Source organism: Puntigrus tetrazona, chromosome 21 (genome assembly GCF_018831695.1).
Source record: "Puntigrus tetrazona isolate hp1 chromosome 21, ASM1883169v1, whole genome shotgun sequence".
Taxonomy (NCBI): domain Eukaryota; kingdom Metazoa; phylum Chordata; class Actinopteri; order Cypriniformes; family Cyprinidae; genus Puntigrus; species Puntigrus tetrazona.
In genome coordinates, this window is record NC_056719.1 from 11,573,595 (window position 1) to 11,590,146 (window position 16,552).

The window sequence follows — 16,552 nt, forward strand, 5'->3', positions numbered from 1 at the left end:
CATAAACATCGGCTCCCCTCTACAGGGCATGATCTGGGCGTGGGAGATTTATCACAGGGAAAAGCTGGGTCAGGCACTTTTTAGCTTATGCATCTTTAACTGTTGAAATTACCCTTGCCAAATATGCTTGGAGGTAGAGTTCACTTCCTGTTCTCCTTATTGAAACCACCATAATGCTTGTCAACAAGTTTACATTAAAACCCAAACTGCACTAACTAAAACATGCTGGTTTGCAAAATAGACAAAGTAAGAATTAATACATCTCAAAATAAACAATTAAGCCTGATCAGTAAACATGGTTGTTAGCAATTATAGCGTACTCATTGCAATTCGATGTCTTTGCGCTTGACCATTTTCAGCACACTCTTATCTAAGAACTGCATGCTTTAAAGTATTAAAAATAAATCCTCATGATGAAAACTGAAGAAAGATGTTAGTGTAAAACCCAATGGTAATTCAAAAGTCTGTTTGTTAAGCTAGTTTGATACAATGAATATCTCTACAAATCTGCTTGTTCATCCTCTAACCTTCAGAAAACTCTTCTCACTTCAGTCATAACTCACAATTTTAAGTACACACATTCTATTCCACAGTATACCTCAAAGAGCGTTCACATAATGTCGTAATTATCATAATTGCGAGATTCTAACTTGTAAAAAATCCACATCTTCGTAACTACACTTGATTAACAGGGAATTCTCAGTAAGCTACAACTTGTATCACCTGGCTGCTGCAGCCTATTCGGCGTTAATAGTGTTGCCATAGAAACCATATCCATAGATAACTCCAAGGACATGAACAGCACAGAGTAAGAATGCCACGTGATATGACATTTCCAAATTACTATTATTACAACATGGCATGTATGTAAAATCAATAATAAGTGAACAACAATGTACACTTAACAAGTATTCACTAGTACATACTAGTGTATCAGTGTATTGTCGAATAAATTTTGTTTCACCAGAAGATAGCATCCCCAATACCTTCACATTTATATTAATGCATTTAACAAGCATCAGAGGCCATGATTGTCAACGCATCCAAAGAATTTGTAAAGTGAATGATTCAAAGACTTGCTCATTAAGGTGAATCATTGACTCAACAAAGACGACTACCATGTAAAACTACAGGAAAACTGCAAAACGCAAGGAATCATAGTTTAAAGCTAGTTTATTTTAATAAGTGCAATACAAATGAACCTGAATCAGATCTTTAGTTACAGTATTTGACCATTTATCTCAAAAGTCGCACACAAAGCATCTGGGTCATTCAAATATTCTGCAGCTACAGCCCGTAACTTTAAATGCAGCAAGTTAATGAAATCCGGCACGTTCATGCAAGACATTTCCTTTGTGAATGCTTTGAGACCAACATGAGTGTACATAAAAAAGGAACCAGCCCTTGATAACATTTACACCTAGCTTTCAAAAAGACTTGACGTTAATTAATTCCTTAACACTTTGATTGCAAAGTATTGTCAGGTGCTTGAAAAAGTGCTTCGGCCCTCCATCAGTGTTGTATTAGGAGAGGCCTGAGAATGTGTAATTAAGGGGGTCTTTTATTCTGAATTCCTTGGACATTAATTGAACAGGTGTTATATGTTAAGAAGTTAATTTTTAACACCAGAGAACAGGCTCATTTGGCAGTAAGGGTGTGAAAAGAGGGAGGAAAAGCCGTTAATTGCCCCCTCGTTATCCACCCACCCACCCAAGATCAAATTCAGACCAGACTGAGATGAAGACGGCTGATCAACATCTTAAGATATCAAGGCTCCGCTGCAGACCACTGCCGCCAACACCAACCAATAGTCTCAACTGCTACATAGAATGCGTTCGTTCTCTCCTTGAATTACAGATGTCCTTTTACACCTTAATATGAAACTATTTTTCTTGGTTACACTAAAAAAAGCAAATTTACAAATGTTCATACTGAGAACAATGTATATAGGCCTACTATGCAATGAATCATTTGTAAAAATATTCTCATGGTAGCGTAAGCATAGCGGTAGTACACTTTTCCAAACATGCTCTTCTTGATCTGCTGGAAATAAAGATGACAACATCTGATTTGAAAAGCATATTGTTAAAAAAAAATTAAGTTAAACAAAGATCAAAGACTCGGATGAAAACCATGACTAAATTAACCCGCTAGGCCTATCTGAAAAGAATAGAAGACTTAAGATTTATACAACAGTGATGGCAGACGTTCAAAGGACCTACCTACCAGGACTAATATGCATCACTTTCATAAGATCTGCCTATGGAATATATATGCCTACGTCCAAATCTGTTCTTAGAGGGCCAATGTCCTGCAAAGTTTAGCTCTAACAAGCTACTACCTAGCAGTTAAAAGATCTTGATTAGTTGGTTGAGGTGTGTTTGGGGTTGAAGCTAAACTCTGCAGGACAGTGGCCCTCCAGAAAAACGTTTGGTCACCCCTTATCTAGGGTGAATTTCTATTATGTTGCATTATGGTGTCTTTAAATGTTTCAGAATTTGAAATAGTGAGCATGTTTTGGCTGTAAATACTACCTTGGATAGCCAAGAAAGAACTAAGGAATCTGCAACGCTTTTAAATTTCTCAAAAAAATTTTAAGTAACATCTAGTTATACACTGGATTCAATGTGAATTTTGAAGTAGGTAGAAATAGTTTATTTTTTTTACTTTGTAATTTTATGTGTTATGCTTATCATTGTAATATTAGTCATTGATTCAATAATCATTCAAGAATCAGCAACACTTTATCAGCAACAACAGCAAAAAAAAGACATACTTTATTTAATTCTTTACCAGACTGTGCATTAGTTTTTCTATAAAAAAGTTGTTCTGATGCATTTCTAAACTGATCTTTAAATCTATAACCCCATGTTGAACCCCTGTATTCCAGTGATCGCTGTATCTCTCTCCTTGGAAGAACTTTAGTGCAGATATCTGTCTCTACGGCCCTCTTTTCCTGCTACTGTCCGCAGACATCTCTCACGATAGATAAAAGACAATAAATCAAGTGTCTGCCTAGACTTTTATTTATGGGGGTTATAAATGGAAATCAAATGCTCAGACATTTTGCATGGAGCACGTTCTAGAGAGCCCAGTATAACAAAACAGCCATGGTCCTGATTTTAATTTAATATGATCCATATAAGCTATTCAGCTGCAGTTACACGTGGTTAAAGAACTGCAACAATGAATCAGTCAAATGATTATAGTATGCAGTCTTTCCTGAACTCCTCTAAGAACATATGAAAAACAAACCACATAACAGATGAGCTGATGCTTTTAAACAGCTCTAAGCAAATCTAATCAAGTACAGTTAGGTTTACACCTAGATCTTTGCATGTTATGAAGAAAATATTCTGCTGCACTTGCCTGTGAACAACTCACAGCTGTGACACCTAAACGCTCCATATCGATTTGCTTTCCAAAAACCGCAATTATTTTTATTGAAGCAGTTTATCATAAAAAACTGGATGCTGGTCAGCTGAAATGGCCGCCTCATCCTTCACAGCTGTCTCTAACAATAGCTGTCTTAGTTAAACCCAGAAAGATTGCAGGGCAGAATTTAAAAGTTCTCTCCCTTGGATGAGTTCGAAATACAGCGTGTTTTTTTCTCTGCTCATTTTTTTTTAAGTAACCGATGTGGTTGGAAGGAGTCCGGTCCGCTATAATCTTATCATAATCGTTAGCGTATGGCCTCAAGAGGTGAGCGGCAAACCATTTTACAGCCTGATCTTTTGAGTCACGCTTTGCTAGAAAATTCTAATGACAGGTTGGAACACACAACCTGACTTATCCCGTGTGAGAAGATGTTTGCTTTGCATCTCCCAGACAGAATATGACGTTTAATATAAAATAATCATCCACAGACAGGATCGTACCACAAAATCTGCTTCAATATTCACAAGCCTGGCCTTACTTAACTACTAATAATGTAACCTGAGTGTCAAAGTAAATAGCAATGTGTACGGCACGCACTGAAATGTGTCAGTTCCTGGCACAGAGTCTATTTATAATACATTGCCAAAATAGCATAATAGTATCTGTATTACAGAATACATTATGTTTGGCTATAATAACTGATTTGGACCGAGGTTGGATTCAAATTAAGGCACTTTATGGCATTGGATTGGAATAAACAGCTCATTTGAGCTGATGAGCAACAGGGTTTGATTTTGACACCCCGGTGTTTCACTTCAAAGAGCCCCTGCAAAGGTTGAACAGGAAGGTATGAGCGGTTCTGGGTTTACAGTAAATGTTCTTGATTTAGTGACCATAAAGCTCTGATGAAGTGAAAACTCCATTATGAAACTCAGCATAATGAATCAAGAGAGAACTACAATAACGAAAAACAGGTCTGAGATCACCAGGTGAACTGATGTACAATATCTAATCAAATAGATTGCACTGGAAATAGGTTCAAGTCAGTGCACACATAACTGATTGTGTTTTGTTATTTAGATTCAAACCAAAGAATGTAATAATTAGACTTCTGAGAAAAGCATGACCTAGACCTTTTAGAAAATTATATTTAATATCCCTTTATTAAAACAACCCATGACAGCATTGTTATTCTTTGAAATCATTTATATCAAAGACACATTTTTGGTCTTTTATGGAATGTGCAGGTTAGGGTTTGTATAGTAGGTGCATCCACAGCTGTAGGGTTTACAATTAGAGAAGAAGCCAATTTTCTCCTTATTAAGGTCACATTTCCTGGAAAGCCTGATAAGTCATTATGCAGTAAATTATATTTCATAAGTTCACTAATGAAACTCCAGGTCTTTTTTGGCTTGCAGTTTCTGGCTTAACAGCTGAAGGCATCAAAACAAGCTGTCGAATAAAATGAGATATAAGTAAAGGAGAATAGACTGATCATTTTTACCCCTTTTTCTTCCATGAGACAGAGGATCATACCCTTAAATAAAATACAAACGGCACCTCTTTGGCAAAGAACACAAACTTTTGTTGAGCTTGATATCATGAAAAGCACACCTATGATGAACGAGCTGAGCTTGGCCAAATGTTCTCATAAATTTATATAGACACACATACGGGAGGCAAATCCATTGAGTTTATATATGGAGTAATAATATTTACCTCTGGCCTCTCCTGTCACTAATGAGTTCATTAATGAGGGAATCAATGAATGTTAACACACCATTAACATTTATGTATTTGGCAGATGTTTTTATCCGAAGCAACTTATATTGCAATTCATTTTATCAGTTCATGGGTTCCCTGGGAATTGAATCCATGACTTTCGCATTGCTAGTGTTGTGTTTTGCAGCATTTCTTTAGCCCTAGCAACAACGTGGCTGTGGGTGTGAATCGCTAGAAACTTACATATACATTAATGTTTTAAAAAACCTGCCAAAAGAATAAATATTTAAGTTACAGGAATGAAACTAAAACTTCTCGTCTTATACTAAGCAGTATTCCTTTAAGAAGGAGAAGCAATTCATCAGCGGGCCAATAGCAGTCAGCACACAAAGATGGTTAGTCTCTGATACCAGGGGCAACTGCATGCTGGTACCCCAGACTCCCACCTGATTTATCTGTTCATTATCATAAAGACCCCTTTTTGACTACCCTGTAAATCTCCCACTGTTCTCTGCTTTTTCTTAACAGTTGCAGCATGACACAGTAAAGACACTGAACACGATATCATATAGCCTTTATCTTACCGATCGTTTCTGCTACTCCATAAAGTCGCATTCTTAAAAAAACTGCTTTAATGGCACAAGAACTGGGAAATAACAGAGACGATGAAATGCAGGTACAGCATTTGTATTTGCTAACGTGGTTCATGAGTTCCTTGGAGCCTGCTCGTTATTCTGAAAATAATGCTATTGTATATAAGTAAGCCTCTAGTGAAGGGAAAATGCACACCAGTTGTGAAAACATTCCCTCTGCTCATTATGCTGGCCACCGGCCGAAAGACTCTCCTGCAACCCTGGGCTCAAAGCATAGAGAGAAAGAGCGAAGGGATCACCTTAACCAGTGAGACCCAACCAGATACACCAGCAGGTTACTGGGAGTATTTGAGTTTACCAGCTAATCTTGTGAAAAGATTCAGGGAATCCATAGAAATCTTAGTATGAGAAGGAAAAATGTGAATGACCTTTGAGCCCTCAGTTTCTCCCAATTTTTTTTCCAGGTTTTGGTTCCTTGCTGCTGACACTTTTCCAGCGATATCATCGACTTGATCGGACAGAAACTATTTAAACTGAACTGGGCTGGACGATGACATCACTGTATCAATTAATTACAGCCTTTGACCAAAAATTGGCTTTTTACTATTGTCCTTTTGCATTATTGACATTATTTGTACATTTTACTGGTAGACCACTGCTTGATCAATATCACAGTTGAATTAACAATTTTTGGTTTGACTGTACATCAGTTTTATGCAGTGATGTCATCTGGTTTTCTGAGCCACAGAAAAAAAGGGACCATACAGACTCTCACCAGCAAAAGATAATTTTTACAATTAGTATTGTATTAATAATTAATTAGTCAATTAATATGTTAAATACTATTTATTTAACTATTAATTAATAACTAATAATTTTGCAGCACTGTCATATGTAATATTTAGCATCAATCAAAATGTATCATCATTATGAGTAGAATATTTTTGAACAGCTTATTATGACTTAATTGCATAATTTATTAATACTTAGACTGTCTGATGACTGGCCCTAAAACTGTCAAAAGTTTAAATTGTTTATCCTAGTTTATGTGCCTTGTTTTTTTGTTGTTGTTTTGTTGTTTTTTAATTTCACAGTATGCAATTTTTTTTTATTACTATTCTGGTGGTGGTCACTAATAAATACATGTCCATTAAAGTAAGTGCGTAAGGTTTGGTGTTGGTTATAAGGGTAAAGCCTGCAAAGTTCACTGAAAAAGGTAAATTGTCTCACCCTTAAGGTCTCTAATGAACAAGAAGATATGTTATAGATATTTTTTGACAACAGCTTTACATTTTGTCCATGTAGTACAATTTTTGTTTAAACTCTGGATCTAAACTTGTAAATGTTTTTTTTTGCCACTTTAATAAACCACCTAATTTGATTTACTTGTCCAGCTCATTCAAAATGATTTCCTCTGACCACTGGGTCATCACTGCAGGGTCCAAAAAAACATTGGGCTCCAATAATTTTCATTGTATAGAGAGGAAAAAAACTGAATTTGCTTTATCCAGGCGACATGAGGCTGAGTACATGATGGCAGAAGTTTTACTTGTGAGTGAACTATCCCTTTAATGCTAACTGATAGGCCTGTGGGAGTATTTGAGACAAAAAAGGTTAGGGAACAACCGTCTGCGTGTATCCTCCTGACCTCTAGAGAAGACAGACGCTGTGCATATGTAGACAGACTGGGGGAGATCTCCAGGTTGGGTGGTTCCAGATGGCTCCAGATGTGGCGACCTGGTGTTTTCACAGGCTGTAAACAGCACTCCCATTGGACGGCCCCAGAGTCTGAGACATTTCTGTCACCCAGCTGAACAGACAGAGCTAACGCTGATATGAAAGCTGCCCAGAGGGGATCTCAGCAGGGAGGGTGTCATTGTTTAGAAGAGTGGAGACAGTGGAGAATGAGCCGGTGAAGACAGATCTCTGGCCCACGTTGGAAAATTCAAGCTGCATATCCTGTTTCTGTGGTCTTCTGCTTTAGCACCCCTAGAGTTCTAGACAATATCGAGACTCCATGCGATACATGTCATGTAAATACTCCTTCTTTTGTGGACTGTTTAAAGTGGACACATATACAGTAGATATACAGTACAGAAGAAGGTTATAGTATACAGCTTGTGTATTTGACGCATGCAGGGAAGTGAACGTGCACGCATAAATATCTTATGTTATGTGTACATATGTTTTGTGTTTTCAAAGACTGTCCTTAAGAGGTCAAAAGAACCCAAGTGCTCATAACTTTGAGAATAATACTCGCTGACAGCTCAATAATTCTTCCCCTTCCATTAGGAATGAAAGATTGTTATTGTTATGCCACTATAAAGAGGGTTTGTATATGACAACGCTATAAATCTTAAAATGAAGATGAAGCAACAGGAGGAAGAAAGGCTAAAAAGAAACATAAATATTTGAAGAACATATGAAATAATAGAGAAGCCAGACAGCAGAAATAGATCATTTACTCACCGTCATGTCGTTTTTAACCTTTTTTTGTTCTCATTTAGAATTGTATACATTAAGATGCATTATTACATAATTATTAAACAATTGAAGATTACCTTCAAAGTCATAAAACACTAATTTAAAAACTTGTTAAACATAATCTTTATCAAAATGAACATCCAAAACGGTACATATTTAATGTTATAACTATATTCACTTCTAACATTTAAAACACTTGGTTTTAGTTTTAAGTGTTTAATTTTCATTTATTTATACATTTTTATCTGCCATTTATCAGTTATCAGCAATAATACTAGGTTATAATATTGTCGCATCCCTAATCACAAACCTACCTGTATTTACCAGAATTGTAGATTATAATACAAATTAATTATCTAAAATAACTTACGTGGGTTTTCATTCTCAATACATGTATATTTATATTAGGATATTTGTTTATTTAAATAAAATGAAGGAAACCTAAATCTTTCTTAAACCTAAAATCAATTCATATCATTTATGCTGGTCTGTTTTCGATATGACGCTGTTTGTGATTCATCTCTTTTTAAAGAACATTTTGTTCAAGCACTTCACCCATCAGAGAGCAACTCAAACAGTAAGTGAGAGCAAGCTTCTATTAGTCAACAGTAAAACCGCCACTTTCAATAGAAGTGCTCTGATTCTCTTCTCCTGTGCTTGGCCATGTACCGCAGCATGTTTCCTTTGGCACTACAGAACACAGTTAAGTTTGGAAGTGCATCATTATAGTATTAGTGAAAAATTTGATCTGTATGAGTTACTCAGTTAATAAAGGCATGTGGTGCTGGCATCTCTTCTGGCATTTCATATCTACTGTATACTTAAAAATGATCCTGGGACTGATATTGAACTACAGATTTGATCTGGACTGAAAAAGAGGATTTATTTTTCAAAGGACAGTTTAAGAAAGATAAAAAAAAAAGATTTTATCCTCCAGGCTGTATTTATATGAATAAAAAGTCAAATTGTGCAGTTGTTTTTTTATTTTATTTAAAATGTTATTTAATCCTGTTATGGCAAAGGATTCTTTAGGATTAATAAATAAATAATAATTAAATAACCAAATCCTAACTTTTTTACTGATCCCAAACTTTTCAGTTATATTGATTCAACCTTTGTATTACACACTAAACCTCAAATAAAGTATGAATTACCATTTAAATGGAAGAGGGAAAACTGATGACATGTAATTGTGGGCAGTTATGTATCGATAACTGTCTGGCTTTAGAATGCTGCAGAACCAGAAATAAAAGTTTCTTTTCTTTGTTTTTTTTTTTTAAATAAATGGCCTTTTTTTTTACTGGGAAGGTTTTGAGTACTAAAACCATTGAACAATGAACTCTTTTATCTAAAAACGACCCATTTAAGTGAGGTCATACGGATGGAAAACCCACAAATATGCTGACATAACATACAAAACTGTGAAAAGGCCTTTGTCCTTTTTTAGGTAGAAGCTTGAAGAAAGAGTGAAGCATATCAGGATTCACAGCAGTTGCCAAGACACATCAAAAATGCACCATCACGTCTTGTGGAGAAAATGACGACACGCAGTAAATAGTATGATGTTTTCTGTAAAGCGGTACTACACAGGAAATTTGCTATATACCACAACAATGTTTTCTTTGGAATAGCTAGTATCTCTTTTCTTCTCTTTCTCACTCTCTTTCTTGTGCACACAAACACAAATACAGCAGTGGAAAAATATGTCTGACCATATGCAAACTAGATCTGGGATGAGTTGTCCACAGATTCCAAGACGGCCATCTGATCTTCCTGTCTCCTTCAGACACCCCGCTAAGAAATGACAGGCTTTATAATTCAACAACAAATACTGAACGCCCCATAAAAGGGCCGAGCATTTTCTCCATCTTCTGATTTATTTGGATCTTTGACATCCAGCAAAGCATGAATGAAGCCACATAATGAAGTTTTAGAGGTATGTTTATCTTTCTGAACAATGCTATCCATTGTCTCCTCAAAGACATACTTGAGAATTCTGCATATAATTGTGAAGTATGTTTTCGTCTATGTGCACATAATTGATTTCATTCCTCCGTGGTTCCAGAGGGGGGACACTGGGGTCTGCACCTATCATGTGATCGCATCAAACTGTTAGTCTCTGGAGAAATGATGGGCTGTAAAGTCGACTCCTTCATCTGACTGAAGGGTTTAGGGCGACTGCGGTATTTACATGCATATCAAAAGAAGACGGCCCATGTGCACTGATGACATAAGAGTGAGGCGGATTGATCCGGCCCGATATTATGAGGAAAATGCTTTTGAAACCAGAACAGGCCTTGAACTGCCTGTCGATGGCTGTGGCATCAACATATTTTAGCAACAGAGTTGCTATGAAGAGGCCCCTGCAAAAGGGAAGTTATTCTGGACTCCAGATGGACCAACAAAATATGCAATACAAACACAGAAGCAGAAATTACACACATTCGAGTTATGCGAACAGGATCTTATTGCTGCAGTTTATTTTGTTTGGTTTATTATTGGTTTATTTTTAATTGCAGAATTGCAGAATCTAAAATACACACCCTAAGAGTTTGGTGTGGTAGCTGTGCGTGTGTAAAATGATTCATCGACCTGTTTGGTATATGAGTGTCTGCGGTAGGTATAACAGACCAGTGCAGAGAGAACAAACACCCGAACCATTCAGCGCTCGCTGTTGTGGATATGTCCCTCAGTAAACACTACTAGCAAACAAATGTTTTCATTTAACATGAGAATAAAGAAGTGCTGTGACGGGTGTGATTTTTGCCATTCAGTCACTCCCAGTCATTCCATTTTGGACATGCAACAATTGTTCAAAGGGGCCAGAGGCTGTCAAGTCTGCAAACTGCAAACTGCAAACGTAGTCCTTTTTTCTTGTACTTACAGTATTTAAAGTTATTTAAAGCAATATGACAGCTATATACATATAGGAAGATTATTAGTGAATAAATTAAATTTTAGTCTATTCATCAGAGAAAGTAAAATTTTTATTGGTAACTATTCCTTGCGTTTAGGTCAGTTTGATTTACATTTTAACTACTCGAACTGCTTTTTCTCATTTATGGTCATAAATGTGCATTAAAATTCCAACACATAAATGTGTTCTGGAAAGGATGTACAAATTTTGTGTTTGTGGTCCAGTAGACTTTCATTGGTTTCCATGCAACTTGCCAAAAATCAACTATTTGAAAAGAGTCAGCTAAAAATATAAAATCTTTCTTGTATCATGTCAAAGACAAATATGAATTATATATTTGGGGTCTAACAGAGGAGAAAATATTCTGTTTACACAGCAAAATTCCTATTAAGAAAATATATTTCGCAAATAACGACTTAACAAAGAGATTTTGAGTCTGACATATTTATGTCAGTGCTCTAAGTGTAGTTTTCACACCCAAGAAGACATTCCTCCTGAAATCCGAAGATTTAAGGGCCAAGATAAGGAATTAGTGAGCATGAACAGAAAAAAAAAATTTGGCTTAATGATTAAGTATTTTACACAACTGGACAACATCTGCGATCCAACAGATCGATCCTACAGATATTTGGACAATCAAAACATTTGAAGCATTTGTAGTTAGCTTCTGGGAAAAACAACAAATTTCACAAGAATAAAGGACTGCTTTCTGGCAAAACTTAAGAGAGCCAAGACCAAAACTACAAAGGCAGGATGAGGACAAACAACATCCAAAATAAATATGAAACAAGCTTCTTCTTTTTCATAGTAGAGTACAAACATCGATTTGTCACAGTTATGAAGTGAACTGTGTTTGTTGATAATGCTCATTGTTGGAAATTGCCCCATATTGTGCCTGCCAGACTGACATATAAGCCTAACCACAAATCTACTCCTAACTTTAACCATACTGAGCCTGTAAGGCTGATCAGAGGGGCAACCTGCGTATATTGTGGCACAATGAATTGCTTCCAGAATTATTGTATCAACATGATATATTCAGGAAGTGATTTGAAATGAAACATATAGCCATTACAAATGATTAATACAACTCATTACTCCTAGTTACTCTAAAATTGACCTGACAAAGAAACCTTCTTCTGAGGAAGAAAAGGTCATGACCAAAAAACAGAGATTTCATGTGCATTAATTTAAGTGCATGTAGAAAAATCAGTTCTGCCCTCATCAGTGAGCAAAGGAAAATGGTCCCTATAGAGATAAAATGTGTAAACCGAATAACACGAGACTACCAAGTAGATTTCCCAGAAGTCAAATTATAATCAGCTATGCTATAATTCAACTTAATACAATCCAGACGTACTCAAATTTGGGTGCTGGATGGTTGGTAAGGGTAAACATGTTTATTTTAAACTAGAATGCAGTTTACTAATGTTTAAAGCAATATTATGGGTTTACATAAGCTCAAGAACATTTGACATGCTATTGATTACAACAGAAAATCATTTCAATTCATCTTGTAAAGGCATAGAAAAAGTTTTTACAGATTGACTTGCCATGTAGGCGAGAGCATAACTGGCAACACATTTTGCTTCTTTTACAAACTCATATTTAGTCTGAACGAGAACAGGTTCAATCATCAACATGTTGATGATAACTGTGACCCCTGCAGGGGATAAGTTAAATGAATTAATTTTGATGATAAATACCTTTGTTTATGATTAATTAAATATATATAAATATATTCAAAAATAATATATGTCATCTTTGCTATTGACAAAGTAGCATAAATCTGTGTAAAACAAAGTTGAAATGGTATGGTTGCATCAACAAATGCATTTTTACATCAGTTTTGCATTTGTTAACACTATCAGGAAGGTTTAGGATTGGATTAGGTGTAGGGCGTATTTTCAATATGATAGATTATTAACTTTCAGCAACAGTTCACAGATATTTCAATTTTTGAACCACCACAATATATACCGCAGCATAACCAACCACAACCCTTACCCCAAAAATTGTGTGCATATAATTAAATGTGTTTTAAAGTTTTAAAGTTATTTTTCCCTGGCCAAGCTCTAAAATTTCTTTAGCTGACTCTGGTAAGATGGCAAAAAACAGACCAGATACGTCTAAAAGTATCCTTAAGTACTTATGCACCTTATGCACTAATGCTTTTAAATGGAAGTATACTGTAAAAATTTAAGGTGGCTTGCCTTTAATCTAGTTAAGTAAGATACATCTTTGGCCAATGAAAATACATTTCTAAGCAAGAGTTAAGTCCCCTGGTGCTAGAGTCAAGTTATTGTATCCTGAAGATAAAGAACTAAGGTATCATTTACATAAAAGATAAGTCTAAAAGGTCTCATTTTAAACCTAAAAAATGTAAGACTGATTAAGACTTGGCTAGCTGTAGTTGGTCAAACACAGCCTTAATATAATGGCTATGTTAATGCAACTAGAACCAGAGTCTTTAGGATTACTTGAAAATTACAGGCAGGTGTGCAAAGGAACTAAACTCTGCAGGTGAACAGTCATGCTGTATACTGTTACCATAATATAAAAATACTTATACATGCGTTCCAGACAAAGACGGAAATGGGAATTAGATTTGAATTTACAATTTCCAACTTCAATACACTTCATTCAAGTCTTGGATTTGTACACATGTGCACCATAAAATGGCACTGAGACTCCAAAAAAGTTATTTTTATATATTACATTATACATTTAATGCCATGCTGTTAAGGACTAAACTACATAAAAGAGTTCTGAAAGTCGTGAGTTGTGAAAAATATGTGATCTAGGACCTTTACACAGTGCATGTCAGTAAGTCAACTCCTCAAACAGCTTCGTTTTCATATGCATTAAAATCACTACGATGTCTTACCTGACTAATTGCCTCCATCTTTGAAATGGCATCAATTGGCACTTCCCACTGAGATTTAGATTGAATGTTTTGGTCATACTGGCCACCATAAAAGACACAAGTCAAAATACTTTCTGCGGTAACCCGGAAAATTCCTTTAAAACAAGCCCTATTAACAGAATGTCACAATAGTGTACGTTTTTCTCTGATCATCCAGTCTTCTGATTTGGACAATTCTCACAAGGGTGGCCAAGGTTGACTCAGTTAGAAAGCGCACAGGTTTTTAATAAGTGCCTATATTCACCTGGTCATTGGCTAACAGAGCAGTCATCACCCCGGTCCACTGGGCCCCGGTATCACTCACACAACTTGAGAGGAAACACAGCATGGAGGAAGCCCATGGTTCAACTCAGCAAGGGGTGCCGCAGATCTCCGCTAGTGTAACGAGGAACAGCATTTCAGTGCTCACTGTAGCGATAATCATGCGGTCAGTTAAGTAGTTTACCAACTCACATGGGGATTTGTGTGGATTAAGACAGTCTAACCATTCAAATTGAGTTGAAATGATCGACTAAAAGATGAAAAACATGTGTTTGATGATCCATTTGATGGGCTACATCTGAGAGGCTATTTAATATGGAAGTATCCAAATGAAAACAAGATGCACCCTTCGCTCTGCTCGCAAAATATCTGTGAAATTCTGAGGCGGTCCAACCACGCAGGTCATGTGGTAATTTTGTCTCTGTGATAAAGCTCTCGAGACGAGGCTGTATCCCTGCGAGCGGATCTAAGTGAATGCCACTATGATCCATGTAAAATTGTTCATATCTGTAGATGATTATGGTAAAATACTCCAAAGGACGCTTTAGAGGCGCAATTCTAGGAGATACTTTTATAAAGAACAAGAGGAAGGTCAGGAGGTGCAACACTTTTGGGAAACAAATGACAAGAAAGAGATTCACTTCCTAAAGACATGAATAATTGCTCAAATCATCTGGGTTGTTGAGGAGATGTGCTAAATTAAGTAGTCATAAGGAAACCATATTTATATTGTAAAAATGACTTGAAACAGTTTGACAAACTTTCAAGCATTTAATATAAAAAATACCTTACCATATAAAATAAACTAATTATAAATGGTTTACCATTAATTATTATTGCCTTTGTTCTTGTAAAACAAAATAAAATGCATACTCCTGCATGCAGTTATTATTATTATTATTATTATTATTATTATTATTATTATTATTATTATTATTATTATTATTATTATTATTATTATTATTATTATTATTATTATTATATTTAAAACATGAGCTTCTTTGACTTTGTTTACAGTGAAAAGCCCAGCTGCTTAAAATTTTAAGATGAATCAAATTGGCTTTATAAGTCATTTCAATAAGAACTGGCATAAAAATTATAGCTTAACAATGAAGTTGAAATTGGTTAATGTGTTCACCCTATTTGTTACAGTGGCTTTCTGACAACCACCATAAATGTGTATGATATTTGTGTAGGAAACTCCTAAGCATTTGTGCGAACCCTAAGCATTTGTGCGAAAGCCTCTGTTTATCTTTGTGCTCTACTCACAGTGGTGGTAAAGCCTTACGACTCCATGGGATCTCTGCACAGATGTGCCATTGCACCCGTGAACTGTATACATTCCAGTCTACACTGATATAACACTGCTAACAGCATCGTAACTGAGTAGCTTGTGCAAATAAATTACCCGAAAACAGCTCTTATAGCCCTTTTATCCAGCTTTAATCCAACCACATGAACACTCTGCCTGCAGCCCTACTATCTGACCATGTGTCAACACATGCATTCGGTCCACTGCAGTCTGACCACGTAACACGTGACAATTTGGCCTGTGCTGTCATGAAAGAAGCATTACATTTGCTTCAGTGGATAGGCCAGTTTTAGAAAACTACAAAATGTTAAAAAATCTGTTACACATGCCGCTATCTGAACTTTAGGGGTCTGAACTTAAACACTTTCAGCATCTGTGCACACCCGGAGAGACAAGACACATTACACCTTGACCTCAGAGAAAGTAACAGAGAAGGAAAATTAAAGCAAGATAAACAAACAAACAAACAAAATAGAAAGGTTTCGTAGTATAAAATCATATTATAATAATGCAAGTTAAAGTCTTGAAATCCATTAAAAGAATTCTTTGCAGTATTTTGGACTTTTACATCTAGTTTAGTCAAAAAGAAGTGTTAGAAAAACTGTACTTGCACAAAATCTAATGTTAATAAAATAAAAGACCACTTAAATGTACCTACAGAGAGTGCACATGGCTTGCATTTTGTAAAGTTTTACTTTAAAGTACATTTTAAAAGATTATGTTAAATAAATAAGCTTATTCTGATGTGCTGATTAAATAAGAAATAATAAACTAAAGCAGAAATACTTTATCATAACTGTACTGTGTTATTCAGAAGTACATTTAAATTGTATTTAATTGTACTACATTCTAACTTGATTATTACAAATGTGAATTTACAAATATGTGACATAAATTAGTTAGCATTCACCTGATTAGATTGCAGCTTGTTTTCAGAGCTCCTCTTAAACCCTCCACCT

General features: G+C 35.7%; 1 protein-coding gene across 1 annotated transcript in view; it reads right to left on the bottom strand.

Moving 5' to 3' along the window:
- The window catches only part of LOC122326002 (collagen alpha-1(XXIII) chain), a 78,122-nt gene that overhangs the window by 25,608 nt on the left and 35,962 nt on the right, over nucleotides 1-16,552 (bottom strand). The window lies entirely within an intron of this gene.